This window comes from Zeugodacus cucurbitae, chromosome 5, assembly GCF_028554725.1.
Source record: "Zeugodacus cucurbitae isolate PBARC_wt_2022May chromosome 5, idZeuCucr1.2, whole genome shotgun sequence".
Lineage (NCBI taxonomy): Eukaryota > Metazoa > Arthropoda > Insecta > Diptera > Tephritidae > Zeugodacus > Zeugodacus cucurbitae.
Window position 1 is genome coordinate 8,084,803 of NC_071670.1, and position 13,182 is coordinate 8,097,984.

At 34.7% G+C, this 13,182-nt stretch overlaps 1 protein-coding gene across 2 annotated transcripts in view; it reads left to right on the forward strand.

Moving 5' to 3' along the window:
* The first annotated feature begins 11,343 nt into the window (after positions 1-11,343).
* Positions 11,344-13,182, forward strand: part of LOC105216258 (methylcytosine dioxygenase TET) — a 47,661-nt gene continuing 45,822 nt past the window's right edge. The window contains exon 1 of one of the 2 annotated variants that reach the window (XM_054230913.1): positions 11,344-12,749. The gene's annotated coding sequence lies outside the window, so the exon portion shown is untranslated. The remainder of the gene's footprint in view (positions 12,750-13,182) is intronic. The other variant, XM_054230909.1, reaches the window with a different exon arrangement.

Genomic DNA, 13,182 nt, shown 5'->3' on the forward strand with positions numbered 1-13,182 from the left:
CGAGATCGTTAGAAAGAGATAAAGCGAGTGAGGGAGTATACAAAAGATGGTCCACAACTATCATGGCTCCCAACTATATTTCTCTTGAGCTTTTCTAGAGATCGCCAAACCTATCTACATATCTAAGAAGGGTTGCCAAACCATTTATTAGTAAGAACTATACAGCTATCTAAGATATTTGTAGAATTTTACAGGTTTAGACACAGAGCAAGATTTTATATTGGCATTGGCAAAAATGGGAGCTTAGTAGAATTTAATAGAATAATAGAAGCTTCAAATTATCAAGGAATCACTATACTCCATTATGGCAAGACTTATCAAGAATGAGAACTCAACAATGAAAAAAAAACATTAGATTTCATATTTACTCAAAAATATTCCAACAAAACGCGTACTAAAATTAAAAGAAATTATAAAATTAATAACAAAACATTTGTAAAGCGCCTAAAACAATGCTGCTCTCAAAAAAAAATGCGAATACAAAAAAAAAATTCAGCGAAAAATAAACAATAATGTCGAGAGCACATTCAACTAAGCTAAGGCTCATCATCACCCAACAAAAATTATGGTAAACAAGCTAAAGGGGTACGCGGAGGGGCCAGGTACATATGTACTACGTACGTGGTACAATGACCACAGCGCCGTGTCACAACACATGATGAACAGCGGACATGAGTGGCTACATGGACTGACAAACAGATGAATGGAGAAACGAACGGACGAACGGAGAGCCCATTTTTCGACAACAGAGTTGGGATTCAATTAGCTGTGTTGCGCTGCAGAGTTGCGTCGAAAATGAAATTGGGGATTAACGAGTTGTGATGGCGCACAGATAGCTCACGAATAAGCAGAAACACTGAAACACTGTAATAAATGAAAAATATAAAATAAATATAATAAAGTGGAAGGGGCGCCACAACCGTGTAGAAGCTGTAATTCGTTGGAAAAAGTAAGTTGGATTTGAAATGTGGTATAATGAAATTCATAAACAAATGTGATGTATGCACATCGAAATGGTACGGTAAGTAAAGTGTGAGTGTGGCAAACAAATAAATTAAATGAAATAGAAGGAGAAGGAAAAAAATGCGTACAAACAAATTTTAATTACACTCTTGATTGTATTTATGCACGGCGCAAACGAAATCTAATCGGCGGAATTGGCGAAATTGCAATTAAGAGATTAAATATGGACAAAACAAATGAGAATTGATGGAGGAAATGTGTGAGAGGTGTAGAGGGTTTTGTGAGATTTCACTTAAAATTGAGAAAACTAAGCTTCGAAACACCGAGTTAAGTAGTTGGAAAGAACTCGACGGAAATCCGAATAATGGATTTACATACTTTTATCGACATCTTCTGAGTTTTTAGGCTCTGAGTAAGAGTCCCTTAACTTTTACAGAATCGAAAGTCTCTAATCTAGGTTGTCTTATGGAAACTTCCAGCGGATCGGACAATAGTCGGTGAAATCTCCCTTCATATATCATGATGCCTTGGTAAAATCCAGGCTAGAACAGTGCAGGGACAATGGATTATATTACTAAGAGCTCTAATTGGAGGTAAATGAGCGAAACACCGAGACTATTACTGTTGTAATCAAACTTATCAAGAGCATCTGGCATCATATTAGTTAGATAGTTAGGGATTGCGAAGAGGGTTCCAGATTTATAATAATTCAAGATTTATCAACGCAACGGACTTTCGAAAAGTTTTCTGATTCTACTTTGCGTTCCTCTGAATCCTAAGCATCATCCGAAAGTTCTACGGGTTACATGCATTTTCAACTGTGCAAAGAAAATACAAGATCTTACAGATCCTCTAGATTTGCGGACTTATGAGCTTAATCCAGACGCAATCTCAGCAATCTGGGACTCGCAAAACTGTGGATTCACCTCTTATCTGATGGCTTTAATGAAGTGAAATGAAGCAACAACTGGATATGGGTCAAACAACTGGATATGGATCAAATAAAGCTGACTCCAATTTTAAACTATGTGTTTCCGAAAACCTTGAAGTTTGCAGATGCTATTTCAGAAGCTTTTCGTGGTCAACAAACATTCCTAAAGCTTTCTTTTTATTCTTTGTATTCCTCTGAATCCTAAGCATCATCCGAAAGTTCTACGGGCTATATGACTCATCATATGTTCAAATTACTCTAAAATTGAGGGCTTATGAGCTTAATCCGGACAACCCCAGCTATACAGAACTCACTAAGCTGTTATATATCTCTTATCTGATGGCTTGAATGAAGTCAAGTGAATCCAATACAAATCAATATGGACCAAACAATGCTGGCTCCAGCTTAAAATATAAAATTCTCACGAAAGATCTATGTTTTCTGAAATCTGGGTATATTATATTTATACTGAATTTAGCTTCTGCCAGGTGTGCCCTATGAGCATCCTTGCAATTCACAGAGAAACCGATTATTTTTTTTCTAAAAAAAAGCAGCGGAAGTCCGATCAACGATGGTTCCAGCGAAAAATTGACATTTTTAGAAGCTTTTCGTGGTTCTGCGAAGAATCGTATTGCCATTCCTTAGTGGTTAGCGGAGCTCGTAGAATCATTAAGTTCACATTATACCTTTAGGGAAACCGTAGAACCAACAACTGCAATTCCAATTTAGTCCCAGTTTTGAAAATGATTTCCAGCGAAAAATTCACATTTCCAGAAGCTTTTCGTTACTCTGAGGGGTATGGTATAGCCCTTGCTTTTCATTAGTTGGACCTCATAGGTTGATTTCGTTGAATATTAACTTTGGATTCCATCTCGCAGAATCATCGATTTCACATCTTAGCTTTTGGTCAACGATGATTCCAGCGTAAAATTTACATTTTTAGAAGCTTTTCGTAGCTCTGAGAAGAATGGTATAGCCCTTGCTTTTCATTAGCTGTACCGTATAGGTTGATTTCGTTGGAAATTAGACTTTGAATCTCATAGGTTGAATACCTTTAAAAGTTAGCGGAGCTCGTAGAGTCATAGAATTCCAATCTTAGCTTTTGCGAAACCTTTGAACAAAGAACCAACAAACGCATTTTAGGCCCAGTTTTGAGATTTTAAAAAACGAAATCTTATCTCTCATCACACCATGCCTTAACTCATATCCCACAGAGTCTACATGATGTCCTACCGCTTAAAATGCCACTTAAGCATTTCTTTCTTCCGCCACTTGAAATATTCGTCTTCTTCCGTCTCGCCTACGCCGACTCCTGTCGTTTCAGCATCTATATGTTGCCATTATTTGGGCACTCCAACCATTTAGTTACGCTTCAATTGCTTCATCTTCACAGCGCTTCTTATGTTTTTATTATATTATATGTACATATATTTTTTCAATTTTCTCACTCGCATACGGCGATTGCATTTTTTTCCAAATTTTCTGTGTTTTTTTTTTTTTTTGTTTCCCGCTATGTTTTTGTATTGCAATTTTCGCTGTCGCACAGTGTATTTTAGCGCCTAACCGCCTTCGTATGCTGCTCGTGTCGGAGCATTGTGTCGATTTGCCTGCCAAGTCGCGTTTTTATTTTTATTGCTTTATTGTCTTTTTGTATAATGTCAATGTTATTCAATTCGCTTCTTATTCACTTTTGCCGGTTTTTTTTTGGTGTTTTGATGTTTCTTTATTTGAATTGTTGTTTTTGTTTTCGCCCTTCGTTAAGTCGTTAAGGGATTTCGACAATTTGTCTGTCGTTTTGTGACGAGAGTGTCCCTTTCAACCTCTATTTGTATGTATGTTTGTATGTTTTTGTCCGTCCATTTGACTGTCTAACTGGCGATCCCTTCCTACCGCACTTTCACACATATGTCCGCGTATTGGTCCCTTTTTCGCTGGGGTTTATTATTATTACTGTTTCGTTTTATATTTTTTTTGTTGTTCTATTGTTGTTGTTGTTCGTCCACACGTGATATACAACAACAAGAACAACAACAAAGCAACAACTGAAATCGCGAAATGTCAATGGAATTAGTTAAAGGTAAGCAATGCATGAAAGAATCTGGAAACCATACTGAAAAGCAGGTGAAAAATCAGGGAGAGACTGAAGCCCCACTCTTTATTCAAATTCAAGTAGTTCCCCTATTATATATGTAAAGCCACTTAATCTTCACCATCGACCTTCTTAGTTACTCCTCAACAATCTAACCTCAGTTAACCATTAAAATTACAACCTCAACTCTTCAAAGTCGCCTTAGGCCGCTGCGCTAGCCTTTGTTCCACTTTAATTGTCAACGTGCCTCTCGCTTAATTGGTTATCTTCTTCCGGGAATCATTTTATATGTCCAACAACATGTTTTGAAATCTCTTTTCTGATCTTTCTATGCTCTTGTTCTTACAAAATTATGCACAGTTACGCTTGTCAGCTTGTAAAAGAAAATAAAGAAAACTGATTTACCGATTGGCCAACACTCAGCGCTTCGTGGAGTCTCTTTGCAGAGAGTGTAATCGAGTTGTAAAGTAATTATGTAATTGAACGAAGTATAGGAAACGTTCTCCCGAAGAATTCAATGTTTCGAATATCAGTACTATGTAGTTCAATCTTCGATCTAAGGTACAAAGTTAGAAGAATATATTAGATAGAAGGAACTATTGAAGCGTGAGCTCCTTTCATCGCATAAATCTCAGGACAATATCTCCAGAGCTGCTAAGCGATCTGCAGATATATAAATTGTAGAGTTGCTCAGAAAAGAAATTCACGAAAATTGAGCTGAGATTTGGATATTATAGAAGAAGAGTGCACATTTAAATTAATCTTATCAATTGGAGCTCATCCTCGTCGTAGATCGTTCACATCGCTTAAGTCTCGGTTCAATGTCTCCAGAGCTACTAATTGGAGGGTTTCTCAGAAAAGAACTTCCATAAAATTCGGAAGAGATTCCGTTATAATAGAAAAAGTGTGGACTTTTGTTTCACTATTATCAATTGGAGCTTTTACTCTTCTAACCGATTCATCTCTGCCAATTATATCACTATTTTAAACCTCTAAACCTACTCATATCAGATAATCAACATTCATATGCCTGTCTCAGAATATGTCTTCACAAGGTCAAATATCTGATAGTTACATGAATTGGGACAATTATTCCCTTTTAGACTTTCTGGCTCGGAGACAGAAATATCTAGTTATTATGATATGTACTTCTAAGAAGACAGTACGCTCGACGGAATAGTCGTTTGGTTGAAACTAATAACCTGAGGAGGGATCAATCAAATATCAGTCCAATAAAAAGTCTTTTGGTCAATCAAGTTCGTCGAATGTGTCAAAAGTAGATATTCATTAGAATAAGGGAAGACACTCTCAGTTTGTCTGATGACTTTTAGGTTCTAGAAATTGTAGACATTTTAGACGAATTCGATTCAATAGATCCGTACACCTTCGTACCTTTGGTGGATGTGAAGCGGGAAGGGCAGGGAAGATAGATATTCGATGAAGTTTGCCGAGAAGATATTCATTCCTTTTTTACTCTTGGTTTCCAAGAGGAAATCCTCTTAGTTGGACGGAATTTTGGGGGTTTGGGTTTGGGGGGATAAAGAGTTGGTCTTATGTCTCGTAAAGAGCTCAATGAAATTTTTGACATTTATACAGCTAGTCTCCCAACTGATTCTAAACCATTCTTCTGGAGATCTTGAAAAGTATCGAAAACCTTGACCCTATGCAGTTAGTATAAGGAGTCTCTGAGTGAAATCTTTATTTTCCATCACAGAATGGTTCCACTATAAGAAACCTAATAGACTACAAAGCTCTGAAAACATGCAAAAGATAGAAGGAACCTCATTCATTTGTGCTGATTTGAAACTCGCAGTGCAATGTTAAGGTCACAGCTGACTGATTAGACGCGTCTCGCAAATTCTCGCATACAAATCGCTATATCGATGACGATCGAAAACAATTGGGACCACATACCCAGCAACTAACAAAAGCACAACTTGACTGCAGTCGTGTCGCAGCGAAAACGGTTGGGAATACCAAATTTCACGCTGTTACAAATAAATATTTGTTAATATTCGGCATGTGAGACACATGGTATCAACATATGAGTACAAGAGGGTGCACGCTTGGATGGACGACCATAGAGCGCATATGAATATGTGCCGACAAAGTAAGTGGTCTCACAATGAAAAAAAGAATTGTATGTATGTATGTATGAAAATTTGCGAAGTGTAGCTATGAATGATAATAAAGTGTGTGGAGAGTTGAAAACAAAAGTCATGCAGTCTAATAATTTCAACACCGACTGACACCCCTTCTATATTATTAGCGGAGAGAGGGTGCAGGTGGCAGTTTTTGTAGGGTGATGCGAGGAACTGCGTGTTCTTTTTAAATATTTTGTGTTTACTTACTTAAAGAGGGGTCTCTAAGAGGTTCTTATATGATGACTTGAGAAGGTTTTGAGGTTAGTGACCGCAGAAGCAAAAGTAGGAAGCAATTGAAGGTCTTAGATGATGAATATTTCCAAAAATTTTACCTGGGACTCTCATCAAAATGTGTCAAGGTAACAGTGGACTCATTTTCAGTTTGTACATGAGGTCTTGAGGAGGTTTTGAGATGAAGTGAGAGATGATTAGCGTAAAGTGAGAAGCAATTAGAGGTCTTAAATGATGAATATCTCTAAAAATTTTACCAGACACGCTCACGAAAATGTGTTAGGATAACAGTGGACTCACTATTAGTACTCTTCTAGGCAATTCCGATCCAAGAGGTGTACGTTCTAGTATGGAAATACGGTCATACACTCAATAAGATGAAGATTTTCAACAATTGGAAGTCTAATATAATATATAACTCCGAAATCGAACCAGATATTCTCACCGAAACGTGCTAGGTTAGTACTGGACAATCTTCGAGAACCACTTAATTGACTTCTTGAAAGCTATTAGTCAGCGAATTCGAATTCTGGTGTAACGAGCTCCTAATCTAACGCAGAATTATGCATATAACCTCAATAAAATTCGAAAATTACATTTTTGAAACCATTAAATACCGTTATTTAAATCTCATAATCTTAAATTACAAGATTCATGCAAATAATACCTTCACTGATTAGATATGAAATCTACAAACATTGTTTCACAAACAATTTCGGCTATTTTCCATTCATTATACTCTACGTTTACCTATCTGCTTTCGCACTTCATTAACCGCTCTAATTATTTGGTAGTGCATCAGCTGCCACTTTTCAACTGCAGCAGAATCCATGAGTAATGCCAAGAATAAGAAGAAATGTAAAGAAATTTGAGTGCAAGGCAGCTGTAAGTTACACATTTGCGTTCATGAATGCATTCATAATTTTATGTGAAGAATCCTAAGCGGTGCTAAGCTGTTGCTAATAGGATAATGAGGCGATATGCTGATGAATCGTCGATAAAGGTCGAATTTTTCGTTTAATTAAAGGAAGTGATTAAGATAATGTGTTTTGAGGTGGATTTTGAATAAAAATATATATTTTTTTTTCAATAAAGGAATAATGAAAATTCTTATTGAAATTATTAATTTTGTTATTTATAATTAAAATATAATTTAATATTATTTTATTTTAAACGATTTAATTTAATTTAATCTATTTTATTTTAATTTAATTTAATTTATTTTATTTTATTTTAGTTCAAATTTTATTTTATTTTATTTATTTTTTTTTATTTTATTTTATTTTATTTTATTTTATTTTATTTTATATTATATTATTTTTTTCTATTTTTTTATTTCAGTTTTTTCAAAGACAAACAATATAATATCGAAATAACATTAGAAACTCCACGAAATGTTATTTTACATCATCTATCGTTCATTTAACAGCGCATTCTGTTATTGGTTGCTGTTTACTAACAGATTTACAAAAAACTGTTATGTTAATATCTGCTTAATATGACTGCCACACCATAAAGAAAATACTGTGAATTCATATATATTTTAACTTATAATTCTTGACTGACCAATGTTAACATTGAGTGCTGTTATAATTATCCATAACTTTGATACTACTGTTATGCTGTTAACATTGCGTTCTTAGAGAAATGTATCTTGGCCTTATAGGAAATCAATGCTACAGTGGATTTGCCTGTTAAAATGCGTCAGTTGGTTTAATAATATATTAACAGAGAATGAGCTCTGTTATGATAATATGATGCAATTAACAGTGGTTCCCATAGTCATTCAAAGCAGCGGTCTTTAAGGTAAGAACTGAATAAAATGTACCTACTAATTTAACAGAAAGGTATCTGTGTGCTATGTTCTCTCTGAAGTAAATGCCACCAATGACAAAATATTGAAAGATTTTATTAATTACTTAATTACAATTCCTTGATATACTCTCATATGCACTGCCCATAGATTCCGAGAGACTACTAGTTCATGGTGAAGTAATGAGAATAAACGCCAATAGGGAATAGTGAGCTCTTATTGAGGTCTTCACGTTTATCCTATATACTAGGTAAAGAGTAATACTTTGTTGAGAATGAGTGATAAGATAATAGACCTTATTCGTCTTTTCAAAGATGAGATCTTTATCTTTTCTGTTCTTCAACCTAATTGAACGATGTCGAACCTAATTTGTCGAAAATCGTAAAAAATTCCCGAAAATCACCGAAATTCTGATCGCATTTCTCAACTCACTGTAGCTAAAGAAGTTTTCAACTAAGCTGGTTGTTTTACGCATTCAAATACACAAGAACCACAGTATATATTAAGGGGCTATACCAATGTAACCCATGAAAAATTAGGCGATTTTCGTGAAATTTTTTAAAAGAGAGTACTCGATAGATTCTTTCGAAGTTTTCTGCACATAATAAGGCACATTTTCAGCGATATTTAAAATTTTTGCTTTAACAAAAATATTGAAAAATAATGGAATAATATGCTCTCTTCGGAGATGTCAAAAAAATGTTCACCAATGAATGATTCCGGCCGAATGAGCAGCTGAAACTAAAAAATTCAAAAAAAAGGTTATTAAAGTTGAAGTTACTTCCTATATAGTGACCTACGGTTTTTGAAAAATATCAAAAATTAACAAAATCGCATTGTTCTGAAAAAATTACGTTCTTTAGCTAAATAAATTGTCGTTTTTTTAATGCCAAATTGACAATTTTCAACAAGTTTCGGTTAGTTTAAATTTGAAGTCGATCAATCAATATCTCGTTAAGTTATGATGTCAGCAATTTTGAGAAATGTCTTTTCGAGGAAAATACGTTTAATGTTTCGACTATGGTGCCTTATACCTGCTAGCGGTCGCTACCTTTTAAAAGCTATTGAAGATACGACCTTACCGCTTTCACAGGATATAAGTATAAACTATCGAATATGTAAAAAATAAAAAAAAAACGTTTTTTGAAAATGTGACACTGGTATAGCCCCTTAAATGAGAGGTCAGAAAAGTTTCGAATCTGGTGAAGTTCTGTTGAAGATATTGAGCTTAAACGAAGAGTATGTTCCGAAACCCACATAAAGTCTGGTATTTTTTCGAAGATTGCCTGAGATATATAATACCTTGTACTTATAGACCATAGTCGTTTTTAGATTAGAAAGCTGGATTAGACCTTAGATAAATCTTCAAAGAGTCTTTTTTATTCGTTTATATACATAATTTCCATATTTTGTTATTATACTTGTTAGGAAGAAAGACTTATCATATTGTGGATAAGAGCAAGAGGATGGATGAGAGCATATATTGCGTTCCCATAGTGGATTTCATAGAATTTGTATAGCAAAAATATCAAGAAAATATAATTTATTTATTGGCGAAAGTCATATTCATACAAAACGCATCATCTTCTGCAGATACTAACTTTTTTTGAATTTTACTGTTATTAACAGCACACTAATACAGGCTTAACAGCGCTTGAATGTAGGCAGCAAACGTCGCTGAGATGAGTGTGGTGAGTTTCATATAATACAAAACCAAATATTGGCTTTCACACAGAATACACACACGTATACATGTGCAAATCGAAACTGTTGTGCCACGATTGGCTACTGGTGTCTGCGCGAACAGCGAACTGCGAACAGCAGCAGCGTCAATAAGAAATGTTGCATAGCATTAATTGGCAAATTGGTGTTGGTGTGGTGAAGAGCGACTATAGCTAACTATGTGTGTGTGCGAATCATAAATGGAAAGGTGGTTGAATGTGTGAGTGAAGTATATGAAATACTTCACAAGCTGTTAGTGTGTATAGGGTGACTGTTAGACTAATGTAAAGTGACTGTTAAGCTGCTGTGTTGATATTGAGCGACTGTTAAGCGGCTATTAGGCGCTAAAAGCGCTTGCTGTTAAGGGAGAAACTCGAATTAGAAGTAAATATTGCTTATAATGTTGTTGTTGTTGTATATTGTGAAAAAAAATATTTAAAAAAATCTTGAGCGCTGTTAAAGTTGGTTGAGTAAAGTCAACAAAATGAGTGCAAGTCGGCAAAATAAGAAGATGTAGACTCAATATAACCTAATAATGACTTAGCATGTGAAAGAATGTTGCTTATAAGAACAAGGAGAATAGTAGAAATGGCGATAATAAATATAGGAAATGTGTAAGAAAAGATAAAGAGCGCAAAAGAGACACTTAACAATGGAGACAAATAAGAACATATGTAGAAGTGAGATTGAGAGCGAGGAAGCGCCGAAAGCAAGTAGATGGGGAAACATGCGGCACATGAGGATCACGAAGACAGTAAAGAGCGGAAACTTAGTAATCAGAATGTAGTAGTAAGGAGAAGAAGAAATGAAGCACGCAAAGAGAGACACATGTGATAGAGTAGATAACCAAAGAAAAGAGTGAATGAAGCGCGAAGCGGCTTTGTGACTAAAGGTGTATAGAGGAGCGCGCTTGGGGAGTTTGTGAAGAACTGCAGTCAGCAGCTGACCAACAACAGCAAGCGCGTAGCAGATAATGAAGCATTCGCACATGTTTTGCACTACTGAGCGCAGACTGAGTTGATTGCTGAACACTATTTCCCCCACTTTACTGGCTTTACGCCAACCAAGCAAACAGTGGTTGTTTGGCAGCGCGTCGCCAACGGCAGCACTGCCGAATGCCGATGAACATTGAACGTTGAACGACGACGACAACCACCGAGCTAACCGACGACCAAACCAATTGGCACTGCATGAATGAGAGTCGACCGACCAACGAACGAACCAAACAGCCAACCAACCAGCCAGGCAGTTGAGCCGAAGAGCCAACTGGCCGACCGACTATTAGACTGACGCTTCGTCGATGATTTTTTTTTTTGTTGTGTTGGACGCAATTGGCAGCGTCCCTTTTGTTGCTGCTTTCGTACATTATTGGACGCTACTGTGTGTGTGCGTATTGCTTGGATTTGACGTCCAACAAGCTACGGCGGCTTGGCTATATGCGCCGGCTGTGGCCAGTTTCATTTGTATTTGGAACGCCGGACCGGAAAGAAGGACTCGCGAGCAGCTTGGCAAACGGGCGATCGAGCGAGCTGAGCGCAGTTTTTTAGCTTTTAGCGCCCTCTCCTCAGTTCATTTTCATTTTTGATTTTTTGATTCAATTAAAATAAAAACCAAAAAATATTTCGGCAAAATAAAAAATTTTTTGGCAAAAAAACAAAAACAAAAACTTTTCGGCATAAAAAGAAATTTGACAAAAATTAAAATTGAAGATTTGATAAAAAAAAAGACAAGCAAGAAAACAAAATTTTCGGCAAACGTTAAGATTTATGAGTTTATCATTTGAATTGTGTGCAAAAGAAATTTAAAAAATAAAATAAAACAAAAAGTTTTGAGTTACATTTTGAGTTAAAAAAACGAAAAATATTGAAATAAAAAAATTAAAAAATACAAAAACGTGACGCGCGCGTAAGAAACCGACGCAGAAAGCTTACGTGTTGAAAGTGCTGCTGCGCGCGTGCAACGAGACAAAATTCAAAATTCGAATTTCTGCGACAAGCCAACGGCCGCGACACAGCGCGCCGCGCCGTGCCGAAAACAAGCGCAAAATAAATAAAAATTCTATAACGTAAAGTTTATTTACGCGCCGGGCAGGCGATCGCAGAATTCGCCACACTCACACACAGAGAACAACAACAAAATTCGTTAGACACTTTAGTTACGTTCGATTCTACATGGTTGTCTTTTAAGTTCAATTGAGTTTAATTAGCGAAAAAAAATAAAAATAATTTTGAGTTTATAATGAAGTTCAGAAAACAACAAAAATGTTTTACAAATATACGACAACAACAAAAACAACAAACGATCATTACAACGCACCAAACGACGTTAAATAAAGAACGAAAGCGAATATAAAACAAACAAAAAATATAAAAAAATAAAATAAACAACAACAACAATTAACAAAACGACGAGTAACGAATTATTCTTTAAAAGAAAATAATAAAAAAATAACAACAATAGCAAATATGAACAAATAAGTAAGTGTCAAAAAGCGAGCAAAAACGCACTCGGTAGAACCAGGCGCGCCAGGCCAAGCAAGCCAAGCAATTAATTGGCAAGTGGTTTGTGTGTGCAAGCGAGTTGTGTGCCGCGCGTATTAACATTTTTTACTGTGTTGTAAATTTAATAAAAACAAAAAATATATTTATATATATTTTGAAGAAACAAAAAAAAGAAACACAAGTGATTTATTGAAAAAAAACTGGCAAAAATATTTATTACAATAAAATTGTAACACATTTGCAAAAAAAAAAAAACAAAAAATTGTGCGATTAGCGACAGCAACAAGGATATAAGCAGCCGCAGTCACAACGAGCCAGCGAACGAGCGATTGCGGAAGAACCGCAACAGCACAGTGTAAGCAAAAATTTTTTACTAATTTTTTTATTATAAAAATATTTAATATTTAAGCAGCTAAAAATGAAAATTTAGTTTAATAAAAAAAAATAAAATAATAAATTTTTTTTATTGAAAATAATTAAAATTTAATTTTTTATTTTAAAAAATTATCAAGTAAAAAAATTTTAAAATTTAATTTTTTTATTTTAAAAAATTTTTAATTAAAAAAACTTTAAAATTTAATTTAAAATTTAATTTTTTATTTTAAAAAATTTTAATTTTATTTTATTTTTATTTTCAAAATTTTTCCATAAAAAAAATTTTTAATTCTATTTTATTTTTATTTAAAAAAAATTTTTAATTTTTATATTTTTTTATTAAAAAAAAATTCAATTTTCAAAAAACAAAATAAATTTTTTTATTTTATTTTTATTATATTATTTTTTTTTAT